Raw genomic sequence first — 16,029 nt, 5'->3', positions numbered from 1 at the left:
ACAGGACAGATTCTATCTTTCAGACTTGTCACCGTCCTCTTTACCATCTCAGGACACACACCTGAGTCTGTCAACTTTCAAGTCTAGTCTATGGTGTCCAAGACTGGATCCATTACTTTTGTCACTCACCAACTTGGATCCTAAGCACCCAGTGGGTTCACCGCTCCCAGGACCAGGATGCCACTGGATTATGGGAGCTCATAAACACTTTCAGCAGTTCACTGTGACCCCTGACAGGCTTCTAGTTCTGCTTCCAAATAGTCAGAGCTTCCCAAACATTAGCATGTATTAGAATTACCCGGACAACCTTCTCGCACAGATTGCTGGGCCCTACCTCCAGATTCTGATTTAGCAAGTCTGGGCAGAGCCAGGGAATTGGCATTTCTAGCAAGCTCTTAGGTGATGCTGATGCTGCCAGCCCACAAACCTGGCTTTGAGTAGCACTGATGTCGGAGATCTATGTTATAACCACCATCGCCACCCCACCATTACAGAGGAGGAAGCTGGGGCCCAGGGGGGCAGGAAGTAGGACAAACAGCATCAGCAGCACAACCTCCTGGGCCTTCCTCCCATGCCCACTCTGGGATACCCATCCTTTCCCAAGACATTGCTGGCAGGCTCCAGACTCCCAGCAAGAAAGATGTGTGAGTCAGCCCATTTACCCAGTTTTTGTTCAATTAATTTCAAGAGGTATTAAAAAGGAAAACTTTCGTAAAGAAAGGAAAAGCCTGTTCATTTTCATGGCCAGCACTTGGAGAAACAGTTCTTCTGGAGCCTAGGCAATCATTTGTAGAGTCTATTATAAAGGGAAACCTAAATCACATTTATGGCTCATACTGTAAGGCAAATGTAGGTATTAAAATTGTTCCTTTTAAATGATAAACACCCGCTGAAATGGTGCAATAGAGCTGCATCAGAGACTGTTTTCACCCAAAACAAACTGACTCAGGAAAGGCAGTAAATAGGGAATTTGACTGCAGTCCCCATAACTGCTGTTTACTGTAAGGAGTGGGGAGGAGGGGCCATGGAGAAAAATTAGCGCGTGGAGACCATGTTTGTTTTTAGCCACTTTAGCAACTTAACCTTGCATGGCTCTGTCTTCTCCAAGATCTGAGTGCAACAATTTCTCCCCGAAAGGGACATGGCTCCTTGTGGGGTGGGTATTTTTGGTTTCTTCTAGCCTGGTTTCAGATAGCTGGGCTTTCGTTTTACTGTGCATATCACAATCGTTGTGGTTTTGCTTTTGAGAGAGAAGTAATAGAAAAAATAGTTAATCACCCATTCATAATCTCTTAAACATTATTTTTAAGCTGATAGTAGCAAAACAAAATGCAATCTTTCTAACATCTTCAAGCAATTACTTGTCATTTTTCTGGTTTTCATAATAAAAGGAAATTAGTTTGGGGGAGGTGGAGTGGGGGACAAACTCCTGACTTTGAGTTTGGGGAAGATGAAGAACAGACTTAGAGTAAATCCTACCCGGGTTTTCCTGATGAAAATGAAAGCAGGAGCCAAGCAAGGGCAAGGGGTGCAATTGGGGGATGGGGCTTTTCCTGGCCCTACCCCTGACAATATGATATAATTCAGAGCTGCCTCTGCCTGAAGAAATTTGGGGAACATACAGACCTCTCTCATCTACCCCAACAAAGCTCAATAAATGAAGAGTCACAGCCAGAGCCAAATTTAGGTCCTCTGAGCATCCGTCGTGAGGGATGAATTCACCGTGAGGGGTGAATCTACGGATGGATGGATGGATGGGTGGGTGGATGGATGGATGGATGGATGGATGGATGGATGGGTGGATGGGTGGATGGGTGGGTGGGTGGGTGGATGGGTGGATGGATGAGTGGGTAGATGGATGGGTGGGTGGGCGTATGGGTGGATGGGTGGGTGGGTGGATGAATGGGTGGGTGGGCGTATGGGTGGATAGGTGGGTGGATGGGTGGATGGATGGATGAAAATAACCACTGTTTCTTGAGATTTCTTCCATGCTGAGTAAGACTTCTCAAAGTCTAAGTGTGGAAGAACCAGTTTGTTTCATTTCCAATCAGTTTATTTTCCAATTTGTTGGAAATGCTTTCATGAAATAAGCTAAAATGTCACCATCTTGTCAAGCTACTGTACAAGTATTCTCACTCTCCATTTCTATCATGACCAGTCTGCGGATGGCACCAGTCCTGGGCCCCACTTGGAACAGAACTGTTCGCAGGCTGGCTGCTAGGCACATCACACACATTCATTCACCGTCTTGCAGTCACTCTCTCAGATGGGTGCTTTTATACCCACTTTCTGGATGGGAAACCTGAGGCTCAGGGAGAGTTTGTGAGTTGCCCAAATCCCAAAGCTGATGGCTATAGAGCTAAACTTTAAATTCAGATCTCTTGGGCTCCAAACCTGTATAGTTTCCTGATGCTGGGCTCTAGAACCAGTCTCAAAGGACATGTAGTGGAGGGATGCCCTCCCAGTTGGAACCTAGGGAGGGTTCCTCCAAGGCCTCGGGTCAGGAGCTAGGAGGGGAAGGAGATGCTTGGTGGAGGTCAGGCACCCACAAAAACAGAAGCAGGAGTGCAGTGGGAGGTTCAGAGAGCCATGGGCCAAGCTAGAGCTGGGCAGGGAGAGGGGATGGAGGGAGCCTGGCCCTGCGGCTACTCTCTGGGGAAGCAGGGTGAGAAGCAGCCCTTGGCCCAGAGCAGAATGATGAGAAAAGTCAGCCACCCAGCTCTCTGCACCTTGATCTTCACTCTAGAGCCTGGGCTTCCCATTTTGTAGAGCAGTGACTGGCATTTTTTTAAAAATGTAAATCTGCCAGAAGACACTCCCATCAGGGTATTTCTTCCTTTAAAAGAGTTTAAGGGACTAGAGGGGTCAGAGCACTCTGATTTCCTGCTGAGCTGCTTCTGTGAAGCTTTGAACACCAAGGATGGAGGGCACAGGGCCAGATGTTCAGAGAGGCCCAGAATGAAAGGGAGGATCAGACAGGGCCATGCCAGCTGCCATAGCTGGGCCTGGCCGTGCTCTCTGGGGCACCCAGGGAGGTGGCAAGGCTCACTTGGAGGTACAGAGGCCTCAAACTAGGCCCACATACAGAATCAGGCCTGGGAAATGAGAGTTAACATCTCACTGTGTGTCCTAGGGACCACCTGCCCAGCTCTGTCGTTCAAGGTTCTATAGGGAGAGGCTCCACAGATCCTGAGAGCAGGGCCTTCCACTCCCACTCCCACGCCCACCCACATCCTGACACCCAGGAAATTGCCCTGGTCTGAAAGTCCAGAAATCACTCCCATTGTCTCATCTTAGAGTAGTTCCATAGGCAGTGAGGCTGCTCTGCCAGGCTCTATGCTGTGGTTGGGGTGAGGCCCCTCAGACCAGGCCTGGTACTAGAGTAGGTGAGACACAGGTGCCTTAAGAGAGGAAAGCCAGTGTTACGGGTGCCCAGAGGACTCTAACCCAGCTGGGGAGGGGGGTGGTCAGGGACGGCTTCCTGGAGGAAGGTGGAGTGGGGGAATCAGGCCTACCTGAAGCGAGCCTTTCCTAGGGGAAGGAGGAAGGGTTGCATTTTAGGTACACACACACACACACACACACACACACACACACATTACCACCACCACAACCACCACAACTTTGAATGAAAGTCTCCTTTTTCTTCTCCTGGTGAAGAGAAAAAGAATAATTTTCATAATTTTTGGAGCTGTAGACTAAGCCCTTTACTTCCCAAGTAGGGAAACTGAGGCTCAGAGAGATGAGGTGCTGCACCCAGGGTCACACAGCAAGCAGGGCGTGGGGCCAGAAGTCTCCCCGCCACTGTGATTCAAGTTGTGCCTCCCCAGCCAGGCATTACCACGCAGAAGGGAGAGAAAGGCCTCTGGAGGAAGTGGAGGCACGGCTCCCCCTCCCCTGGCTGTTCCCAGGAGAGAAGGAGCTGGGGGAGCAGCCAGTCCTGCGTAGTCCCCAGGGAGCATATTTGCCAAGTGAGACAGCAGGGAGGCAGAGCAGAAGCAGCAGTCACAATATTAAGGTCCCTCATGGTAAACAGGAGCTCTGTTGTTCCAACATCCCCCACCACTCACCTGCCCCTCCCAGAACCACTCCTGGTGGGGAGAAGGGCACTACCTCCTCCCACTGGGCTCTCCTTCCACCTCCAGAAATCCCAGCACATACATAGTTCCCTCCTCAAGAGCTGGCAGCTCTGAGGCCTCAGAGGTGGGAGGGAGATGGGTGGGCAGACTGGCTGGACTTTGGCATTGGGCCTAGCCGCTCTACCCAGGATACCCCACTTCCTTATCTGCTCTGTAGCCTTGGGAGAGTTGGTGACCACAGCAACAATAATAACAATAATGACAGCAAACACTCACACAGGCCTTAGGGGAAGCTGGGCACCCATCCTAAGCAATCTCAGATGTGGATTCACATGATCTCCACTACAACCCGGCCAAGCAAAGGCTGACAACATCCCCACTGCACAGAGGAGGACACTGAGGCTCAGAGAGGGGAAGACACTTGCCCCAGGTCACAGAGCTGGGGAGTGGCAGAGCTGGGAATTGAACCCAGGCATTTCTCCTCTCTTAGCCTTGGCTGTGAGGCTGGGGAGGTAAAGGGCCTGATCCAGACACTCTACACTCTCCGGGATACTGAGGCAGGGAGAGACAGTCACAGCTGTGCCAGGAACAGAGAGAAGTGGAGGGCCCGGATGGTGGGGCAGCCTGCAGATGGGACCCTGCAGAGGAAAGGCCTGGGCTGTAGGGCACCCAGAGGAAAGAGCGTGAATCCAGAGGGATTCTGAGACACAGGCCAGGTCAGGGGGCAAACAGGGGGTCTCCGATTCAGAGCGACAGCAAGAGGGCATTTCAGGCACAAGTGACAGCAAAGGCTTGGAGATGGAATGTTCCACCGCACAGAATGCTTTATCTTTGGATAAAGCATTATCCAAATGAGGGCCAGGTGCTAGGATGCCAGGATGGGGGCAATGACGCTGAAGAGGTAATGAAAGTACTGGCCATACTTCCAGAACATGCACAGGCCAGGTGCTGGACAGGTACTGGGTAACTGGCAAAGCGTCACCCAGCCCTCATCACAGACTAGGGCGGAGAATGGATTCTCACCCATCCTTCAGGGAGAAGCTCCAAGCTCAGAGAGGTGAGTGCCTCGCCCCAGGCCAGCTGCAGAGCTGGTCAGGGTAGAGCAGGGTTTGGGTCCAGGCGATCAAGCCCCAATCCTGCTCTCTCTTCCGCACTATCCCATCCCCACACCAAGGGCAGCACCGAAGAACATAGGTTGGAGAAGCAGAAACCGAGGCGCAGAGGAAAGGAAGGGGCAAGGACAAGGGCACAGCAACATGAGGCCACACCAGGACTCAGTCCCTGCTCCGGCCTCCCATCTTGGGAAAAGGGGTAGGGCTCCCTAGAGGCCCACTGTGGTCCATGTGCCAGTGTGAGGTGATGGGGAGGGTGTGGGGAGCAGGCCGGTCACAAGCAGCTGGGCCCACTGTTAATGTCATTCCTGGGATGATGATGAGTGATGCAAAGACCCAGGCAGTGGCTTGAAAAGATGATCCCATCCCTGCAGAACTGCCCCTGTAGGGAGAGAAAAGGTCCCTGCCCCATGTCAAGCAGGGAAGCTGTATCATTCATTCAGCTGACATTGTCTGAGGCCCTGCTCTGAGCTGGCCCTGGGCCCACCAGCTATGCAGCCTTATCCAAGCCCTTCCCCTCTCTGGGCTTCATGAAAGGGCTGGACCATATCCTCTCATTGATGCATACATCTCCTTCCTTCATTCATTCACCAAGGGCAATATGGACCACAAAACCCAGGCCCTACTCTCAAGATACCCAAGGCTCCCTTTCAGCACCAAGAGTTCAGGTTTCCCAGTGCACTGAATACAGCCCAGCCTGCAGGTCCAGATACAGAGACCTGGGTTTCTGTTCTGCCTGCCCTTGACTTCCCACATGACCTTGTTTTATTCTCGCATTCCACAGACATTTACTGCACGCCTATTATGTGCCAGTCCTGGGCCCTGGGGCAAGCGTTAGTCCACAGAACAGTCACAGGTCCCGCCTTCCAAGAGCCTTCGCTGACTGGGGAGACAGACTACACAAAAAGAAACAAGTAGCCTCCCTGCTGAACCTCAGTTTCCCCAACCTTACAGTGAGATAATGTCAGGTGGGGCTGATGAAGCATGTGCTATGTGGCAGAACAAGATGACACCAGCAGCCAGTGACCCTCTATGCCTCTAACTTGATGTGGAACCTCAGGAAAGACCCTTCACTCCTCTGAACTGCGGTTTTCTTATCTGGCAAAATGGGCATGTTGCATTTCTGTATCCAGCTAAAAAATATATCATCTATTCTTCATCACCTAAAAGCAAACATGGATTTGAGTACAGGAGGTCTGAACCCTGCCCACAAACTCTTTCATTGATCCCTCCAGTCTCATCTCAGCTGCTCATCTGTGATCCCCAAATCTGACCCCTCACTACTCCCTCTGATCACTCCTGCCTCTGGACGTTCATGCATGCTGGTTTTCCCAGCCGGAATGCCCGTCCTTCAGCTCTTTTCTCTGCCTGGGTGATCCTTTAAGGTCCAGCTCCGAGGCAACCTCCTCAGTTAACTTTCCCAGCTCCCACTTTACCCCAGACAGAAAGAGATTCCTCCCTGATGGTTGGTCAATTTGTTTTCGCTTATTTTGAAATAAAAGTTTTAAAAATGCCTATGATAAAAATTTTGAACTGTTCATAAAGATGTAAAATAAAAAGATCTCTCCTTCCAAACCTCTCTCAATAACAAAACTATCTCCTGCTAATATTTTTTGTTCTTCCAGAATATAAAGACATATATGTGCATATACAGTAATAATAACAGCCAAAGAGGTCTTATTCTGGCCCCAGCTCTTTTCATGCTCTCTCTATATATTAATGCATGAGACATCGCAGCAACTCTATGATGAGACGCTATTATTAGTTCCAGTTTACAGCCTAGGTCATGACTCCCAGAGAGGTTAAGTGACTTGCCCAAGTCACACAGCGGGTAAGTGGCAGAGCCAGCGTTCACATCAACCCATGCTTTCACTTGTCTTTTATACACAAAATGTGTTCATACACACTGCTCTGCTCCTTGCTTTATTGTGCTGAAAATGCATCTCTGAATCTTTCCATATCAGCACATATCTCCATATCTGCCCCATTCTCTCCTAGAGCCGTTGGCATGGAAGCACCATGTCTCACATACTTACGCCCTTCTGATGGACATTTTGGGGTTTCTAGTTGCTGCTGCAAACAATTTTGTAACCCTCAGGCTTGCATCTGTATCCTGATGCACTTTCGCAAACTCATCTGTGGAATGTGGCCCTGGAATACCTGGGCCAAAGAGCATGAAATTTTCAAGTTTTGATAGATGTCGGGGGTGGGGGGCAGGTTTGCATTCTCACCAACGCTGATGTGCCCATGGTGTGCGTACCCACTTCTAGGATGCCCAGGTTGGGTGTTGGCCCATCAGGGTCCCCTCCCCAAGCTGAGCTCACTCATGGAGGAGCTAGCACTTGTTCTCCTCCAGAACACATGGATGGAGCTGTGGAAGTGTTTGAAGGAAGATGAGGACCTTTTAAGGAGAACCATCTGGAGTCAGTTTCATGCAACAAATGGCAAGAATTTTTTTGGCACCTACTATATGCCCAGTTTTGGTATATAGGAGGCAGAGATCAACCAGTGTTCCCAAACTCAAGTGCCTGCTGGGGCCAGGCAGGTGGCACAGAGGAGAATAATATGGGCTACGTGAAGGGAGGCTGGGAGGGTGCCACAGCTCAGTGCCAGCCAAGAGCTGCCAGGCGAGAATGCGGGGTGGGGAGCCAAATCTGACCATTTTTCCAGAATGCCAGAAATCTGGATATTTAGGTGAATTTATCCTGACCACAGCCGAGCACCTGGCACTTGAGGACTCCATAGTTATTAAATGAATAAAAGAAAGAATAAATAATTCCAGGCTGGGCAGGGTGGCCCATGCTTGTAACCCCAGTGCTTTGGAGGCTAAGGCAGGAGCATCACTTGAGGCCAGGAGTTCAAGACCAGCATGGGCAACATAGTGAAGTGACCCTGTCCATACAAAAATAAACAAATAAAATTAGCCAGGCATAGTGGTGCGCACCTCTAGCTCCCAGGTACTAGGGATGCTGAGGCAAGAGGATCACTTGAGCCCAAGAGTCCAAGGCTACAGTGAGCTATGATAAGACCACTGCACTCCAGCCTGGGCAACAGACTAAGACTCTGTCTCTTAAAAAAAAAATAAGTGAATTCAAAAAATCAACCTCAAAATATGGAGGAATATTCATCTTGTTTCCCCATCCTACCTTCAGTAACCTTCCAAAAAGCAAGGATCATACCTTACTCCAAATATGTGTCAATTATCCAAAATTACTTAACTGTAAGTATGTGTGATTAGTCTCCACGGTTCCATATTGTGGGTGATCAAGACTGATATGTACCACGGTGCCATGCCCAGGTTTGGACAGTGGGTTTGCTGATCCTTCCTCAAGCATCACCACCCCAGAAGACCTGGGGCAGAACAAAGAGTGCCTTCAAGGTTTACCTTCCAAAGGTGCAGCAAGAAGCCCTTGAGGCTGAGAGCCCAAGAGCAGGCAGGAGCTGGACAAGCTGGGGCAGAGAGAGGGCAGTGACAATTTGGACACACTCCAAGAGGAAATCACCTGGGCTGGGAGCAGGAGCACCCAGGGAGCCTGGAGCTCAGCCTCTATGGAGCTCCATGTCCCCAGGCAATGCTCTTTGGCTCTCAGTGCCTCAGTTTCCCCACCTATAAAGGGCATATTTACCATAACCATGTAAGTTATCAAACAAACCAAGAGCTATTTATATATTTAGGTTAAACCATATGAACTTGTTATTTGGTCCATCAAAAACATTTAAATATTGGCAGCAGCACTCAAACCAACCTCAGAATATCTCCAGGACATTGGGCATAAATCAGGACTATCCTGTACAATCCGAGACATGCAGTCACCCCATGGCCCATGACCATGCCAACTGCTTTTCCCCACTTATTTGCAATCCAAAGCCCTCCTTCTGCCCCCCAGCCCCTCTGTCATTAGGCTGAGGTATAAAGATTAAGTTAATGGCGGGCGGAGAAAATCGGCTTTGTTGGCAAATTGTCTCTGATATTTATTTTGAACATTAAAACGAATCATTCGAACTAAAGAGGGCTCTAGTGCGTGGCCCATTAAAATGCATGCATTATGTATAACTCTCCCAGCTTCACCTCCAAGTATTATCAGCCTAAAAAGCAAACATGGTTTTTAAAGCCCCTTGTTTACGACATCCCATGACAGCTGATTAATGGCTACACTTTCGAGATCTGAAAGCTTAGTAACCCAAGCTAGAAAATTCAATCTTATTCTAATATAGATGGTTGGGGGGGCGGGGAGAGGAGGGGGGTAGTGCAGCAAAATAGGAACAGAGCAGAGCTCTTCAAAACAGATCCAAGCAGAGAGCCATAATCACAGGAGCAGTATGAGCTGGGGCTTCTCACAGGGCATTGTCTGCGTTTCTTAGGGCTGCCATAGAAAATTACCACAAATTTAGTGGCTTAACACAACAGAAATGCAACCTCTTACAGCTCTGGAGGCCACAAGTCTGAAATCAAAGTGTCAGGAGCACCAGGCTCCCTCTGAACGCTCCAGGGGAGAACCGTTCTTTCCTCTTCCAGCTTCTGGGGGCTCCTGGAGATCCTTGGCTTGTGGCTACATCACTCAGATCTCTGCCTCTGTCTTCATTTCCCTTCCTCCTTGTGTCTCAGCATCTTTTCTGTTGCTTATGAGGACACTCGTCATTGGCTTTAGGGACCAGCCTAATGCAGAATGATCTCACCTTGAGATCCTTACCTTAGTTGCATCTACAAAAACCTTTATTCCAAATAAGGTCACATTCTGAGGTTCCAATAGACAGAACTTGTGAAGGGACTCCATCCAACCACCAACCTGCTGCAGGTTTCTTCCAGCTCCCAGCATGGCCCTCCTTTTCTTACGACAGTCTTGGGACCAACCAGGCCTGCAGATTCTACCGGATCCAAGGAAACTCAGCCATCTATTCACACTTGCGCATCCTCCCTGCCACCTCCTTAACTCTGGCTTCAGCCAACCTCAGCACTAATGTCTCTGCTGCCTCACTCACCCCTCTCCAGTGTGTCCCTTTTAAGGAGCCCATCTGGTCCTGTTGCTTCTCCTCTTGGCGACACAATTGCTACCATGGCATCTTACACTTCGCCTTCATAGCCTCTTGCAGCACTTCATTAGTAGAGTTCCTTGTTTTGTCAACACTTACATGTTGGACTGTTATGGCTAGCCTGACCAAATCCCTCCTGTAGCAGTTACAAAAACTCCACCCACCAGGCACAGCCCTGCATGATGGGTCCCGCCTCTCCATCTCAGCCTCCTCTCCTTCCCTCCTCTCCCCTGATCACTCAATGGGCTCCAGCCACAGCAGCCTCCTTCTATTCCTTCAGAATGCAAGCCCAGATACCTCAGGACCTTTGCACATGCTGTTTGCTCCACTGGAAATGCTCTTTCTCCAAATCTTCCCCATCTGGCTTAGGTGCACCAAGCAGGACTCAGTTCAAATGGCACCTGCTGGGAGAGGCCTTTCCTGACCCTCTTTCCACCAGTCCCCAGACCAATCACTCTTCCCCTCTTTTGTTATCTTCATTGCAATTGTCACTGTCCCAGGTCATCTGGCACCTCTGGTTTCATTTTCATTTTGGTTTTGGTTGCTTTCTGATTTATTCTCTGTCCTCCCCAACTAAAAAAGTAAGCTTTCTGAGGATAGGGACCTTGACTGTCTCATTCTCTACTCTCTCCCCAAGGCCTAGGATGCTGCCCCATCACCTCTGCCATCTGTTGGATGAGCAATGAGTGTTTGTCTTCCACAAATTCTATAAACTCCATGACAGGATTAGTGTGATTAGTGTGTCTGTGTCCCTGGAGCCTTGCTCAGTTTCCAGGACAGAGCAAGCTTTTAATAAATTCACTGCCTATAGCTCTCTCTGTGTTACAGGTGAGAAAGCACCCTTTGGAGAACTTCTAAGATCATCCAGGTTTTCATCTAAAGGCAGCACTGTCAGCTTCTCTCTCTCTCTTTCTCTCTCTCTCTCTCTCACAAATACACACACACACTCTCTTTCTCATACACACAGTCTCTCTCTGTCTCTCACACACACACAGTCTCTGTCTCACACACACACACTTCTCTCTCACACACACATACACACACTGTCTCTCAAACAAAAACACACACACACACATTCTCTCTCACACAAACACACATGCACAGTCTCTCACACACACACATACACAAACTGTCACTCACACACACACACATACACACATACACACACACATACTCTGTCTCTCTCTGTCTCTCTCTCTCCTTGGAAGTCCCCTACATTTATTCACATGTTCATTTTGCAACATCTACTGTGCGCTTGCTGTGACTCAGGCTCTACTCTGACCCTGGAGGTGCGATGCTGAGCAAGCCAGTACAGCCCTACCCTTGCAGAGCTGACATCCTAGTGGAGACACCCCTTTTTGTCTGTACCTATCCTAAACCATCTCTGGCAGAGCAGCAAAACACATCCCTTTTCTAAGTCTTAGTTTCCTTACTGTCTGATGGGGGCAAAATCTAACCTATCAGGCTGGAAGCCCCAGGGCCAAATATGAGATCTGAGAAATTATTTTGGAAAGGAGAGGCCCCATAGTGTCTCTGGCCTGTCCCTTTTCCTAGTCCCCCTCTGCTCTCTGACTACACCCTCTCCTGTCTCTGCCCATGTCCTAGTGTCCCCATTAGATGAACAGACCTGAACTCAAACCCACCTCTGTGTGCGAACATAAAAAAATCACCTAGCCTTGCAAAGCCTGCACTTCCTCGTCTGCAAGATGGAGATAATATTGTCTACACACCGGTGTGGGAAGGATAGAACGGGACATGCTTCATAAAGTTCCTGGCAGTCTCCAGGCACTCAGTCATGTTTCTGCTCCCCTGGAATACCCTCATTCCTCCAACTGCCTAACGCCTGCCCATCCCTCAAAGTCCAAGCCAAGTGCCTCTCTTGAGAAGCCCCCTGACCCCCTTCCTGGAGTCCCTCACATGCCCACCTTCTGTCCACACTGCCCAACCCTGTTAGCCACTCTCCGTTTTCCTCCAGGGCACACGTTTGGAGCAATAATCAGACCAGTCCTCAGCATCCCCTACAGTGCCTGATGCTGCTGGACATCACTGATGTGCCCCGGCAGGGGCTCAGACAGAATTTTGATTCACATTTGCTCCCTGACCACCTACTCCCACCAGGCACTGTGCCAGGTTCTGGGGGCACAGCAATGATGTGGTTTCCAAGCCAGAGGCACTCACATCTAGGAAAGACACAGACACACTAGCAAACCCCTCCCGTGCAGTGTTGCACAGGAGAAATTGGGAGGCCTTCCTAGAAGAGCGGAGCTTTCAAGGAGACTTTCTTGGCTGAGTGAAAACATTCACTGTATCAATGTGTTCCTGGAAAGGTTCACAGGGATTAGCGTTTCCACTGGCATCTACCGTCAGTCCACGAGTCCTTAATCCTGACTTCTTAATTGGTGACGGCTAGGTTCTGGTTGTCTGGTCCCTGGTTCTTGATCATGTAATTTGAGATTTGTAAACACACAAATGGGATGGAGTCAGAGACTGTTTACTTCTGGGACCCTTCGTGCCAGTAGGAGGGTTGCTGACCTGAGTCACCCCTTCCTTACTAGGTTTGTTTGAAAAACTAGAATTGTATTGCTTATATATTTTCCAAAACACTCAAAAGGCAGAATGTTTGTCTTGAAAGCTCTTTCTTATCCAGTAAGAAAACATTTTATCCACACCATCAATATCATTTTACCCATTTGTTAGAGAGGAAGCTGAGACAGAGGGAGGAATGACTGGCCCAGGTTTCTTCCCCAGTGGATCAGTGCTGGGCCAGGACTAGAACCAGGCGCCTGTTGTGCAGCCCAGGACTCTACCTGCATCCTCTGCCCTCACACCAGGGCCCCTGGGAGAGGAGGCATTGCTGTGGGTTTGTCTTAATCAACTCTTTCCTCCCTCCCCGAGAGGAAGGCCTTCTCCCTTCCCAGCCAGTGGGGAAGAGCAGCCCTTCCACCTTCTGAAGGCCAGGGAGGGAGGCGAGGTGGCACTGAGGGATGAAAGCAGAGCTCCCAGGGAGGTCTGTGAACTGATGGAGGGTTGGTGCCACTGTGCTTGGGAGGCAGTCATTTAGCTTAATAACTGTGAATTGGGGGCTGCAGCCATGACACAGCCATCCCTGGCCCCCCACAGGGAGACCGCTGAGCTGAGCTCTTAGCAGGGCCACCCCTCCCAGGGTGCCCTTTGTGGGAAGAACAGCAATTGCCTGCTTTTGATGTCTGTTCTTATCTAGTCACTGGAGCCGCAGCCCTAACAGTCATCTCCTGGCGCCTGTCCCAAATGCAGGAGCCATTCCTACCACCCCTGCTGGTCCCTGCAGGCCCCAGGGTCTGTGTCATCAGGACGTGCCACAGTGCTGGCCAAACTGGGTGCAGCTCCAGTGGTGCAGGCTCACATGCAATCTGCCCACCAGCAGAAGAATGACAGCAGCCAGGTGGTGAAACCAGGGCCCTTAGCATAAAACCCAACCTCCTGGGCTGGCACTCGAGACTTTGCCATTCTCCAACCCCAGCCTGGCTTCCAGCAGTCCTGGCTATGCTGTTCTCCTTGTCTAGAATGCCGCAGCCCTTACCCACTGCCATATCCAAGCCCTCTATCAAATCCCAGTCCTAGAATCTGCCACCAGGAAGCCTTCCATGATTGCTCCAGGCCACCAAGCTGTCCCTCTCCTGTGAATGGCAATAAAACTTTCTATCTGTCCCACTTACTTCAGACTTATGACATACGTGTCTTATTCTCATTTCGTTAGTTATCTTTCATGTAGGCTCACTGAATGCTGACCTGGGCTGTAAGCTCCAGGGCAGCAGGGACTCTGTTTGATTCTCCTCTGAGTCCCCAGGGCATTGCATATGGCTTATCACAAAGTGGTACTCCACATATATTTGCTGTTTGCCTCAATTGGGCAGATAGGCCCTGCCAATTTAAACTCAAAGGAGAAAGATTGTATGAATTCGTTCCACAACTGAATTCTAGGATGTCTACAAAGAAATGCAGGTTATTTCTTTTGTGCACATGAACAGAGACTTACTTCATGCCTCTTTCTAGAATCCCCTACCCATTTTTCCACCTGGAGAACTCCTGATCTACCCTCAGTGCCCAGCTTGAACATGAGTCTCTCTGGGAAGCCTTCTTTGAATCCTCCAGGCTGACTCATCACCTCCTTTTTACGACCTACAGAAAAACCTGCATTTGAATTCTGTTATGGGCTGAATTGTGTTCACCCCAAAAGACGTGCAAATCCTAGCCCTGGTACCTGTGAATATGACCTTATTTGGAAATAGGGTTCTTGCACATGATCAAGTTAAGATGAGGCTGTTAGGGTGGCTTTAATCTAGTATGACTGGTGTCCTCAGACTCAAAGACAGAAACACATAGAGGGGAGACAAGGTGAAGACAGAGAATGCCGTCTACAAGTCAAGGAGTGCCTAAGGCTACCAGAAGTCAGGGGAGAGGCATGGAACAGATTTTCTCTCAACCCTCAAGAGGAACTGAACCTTCTAACGCTTCGATTTCTGACTTCTGGTTTTCAGAACAATGACACAATACATTCCTATTGTTTAAGCCTCCTAGTGTGTGGTACTTATGTTATGGCAGCCTTAGCAAACTCATACAAATTCTGCATTTGCCTCTTACTAGCTGGTTGACCCTTGGCAAGCTACTTAAATCTCTGAGTCTCGGTCTCCTCTTTAAAACGGGCATGGCAAATCTCCTTCAAGCCCCCTTCTCTTTTCCCATCATCACACAATGAACCTACATTCCCAGCAACCCTTGCAGGTAGGTGTGGCCAGGTTGTTAAGTTCTGGCCCATAGACCACGGGGTAGAAGCCATGTACCCAGCCCAGCCCAGAAACTGTCCACACAGTCCTCCACACTCGCTCTCACTTCTTCATCTGCAGGCAGAGAACCATGTGGCCCTGGGAAGTGGCAGAGCTACAAGATAGAAAGAACCTGGGTCCCTGATTGACTGCAAGGAGGCTCCCCGTGTGGAGTACTGTATTGAACTAGTTCATAAAATGCTGAGGTTTATGCGAAAGCTGTTAATATACTCTAATATAAATATTAGTCATGTAATAGTCTCATGAGCATCAGAAATGTTATGGTAGGCAGATAATACCATGTTTTTAATATTTTTATATTTGAACTGCCCCACCAACTAACACAAACCAGCACAAAATAGGGTATGAAAAATGCTCACTGAATTTTTGTCAGTTAAAGAGCACTGCCATGGGTGCAACTGGCTGGGGCTGGTGTGGCAGGCACTAAAGGAATTCACCAAGACAGTCATAGGTAAAGAAAGGCAAATTTATTAGAGAAAGGGTTGCAAGGGTGCAAAGGGCAGCACAGCAGAGAAGGGGCTGTCTGCAAAGGGGCTGGAGGGAAGTTTTATAAGGTCGTGCTGGAAAGGTTACATGTGGAACAGGGTTTTGGGAACAGGATGTTGTGCTAGCAGGTTGTTTTTGATGAGCTGTCTCCCAGAGCAATTGTTCTCCCCCACCTAGAATTCCTTCCTCCTTGTTGCTTTCTTATCTTGTCAGATTTCACAAGCACTAGCATCAGAAGTTCTTGGTTGGTTCCAGCTCTGCCCCAATCTTAGGCCAAAGGTTTAACTCTTCCAGTCCTCAATTACTTTGCTTATAAAATGAAAGGGTTAAATAAGACCAAAAATCACATCCATGCTACAGCTCACTAATCAATGAAGGCTTGCTTTCCCCCCACCGAGCCAAGACTGCCTCAGAATCCCTCTTAACACAAAGCCCTAGAGAGCCCCTCCTGGCCTGAGTTGGCCCTCTAGACAATACACATTAGCCATCTCTGAACAC

General features: G+C 49.3%; 1 long non-coding RNA gene across 1 annotated transcript in view; it reads right to left on the bottom strand.

The window, feature by feature from the left end:
* Positions 1 to 962: 962 nt before the first annotated feature.
* The window catches only part of LOC107966765 (uncharacterized), a 54,326-nt gene continuing 39,259 nt past the window's right edge, over positions 963 to 16,029 (bottom strand). Inside the window, exon 3 of the long non-coding RNA XR_001706690.3 lies at positions 963 to 1,240. This is a non-coding gene — a long non-coding RNA (uncharacterized LOC107966765). The remainder of the gene's footprint in view (positions 1,241 to 16,029) is intronic.

This window comes from Pan troglodytes, chromosome 8 (genome assembly GCF_028858775.2).
Source record: "Pan troglodytes isolate AG18354 chromosome 8, NHGRI_mPanTro3-v2.0_pri, whole genome shotgun sequence".
Taxonomy (NCBI): domain Eukaryota; kingdom Metazoa; phylum Chordata; class Mammalia; order Primates; family Hominidae; genus Pan; species Pan troglodytes.
The sequence above is the reverse complement of the archived record's forward strand: the minus strand, read 5'-3'. Positions and strand labels throughout refer to the sequence as shown.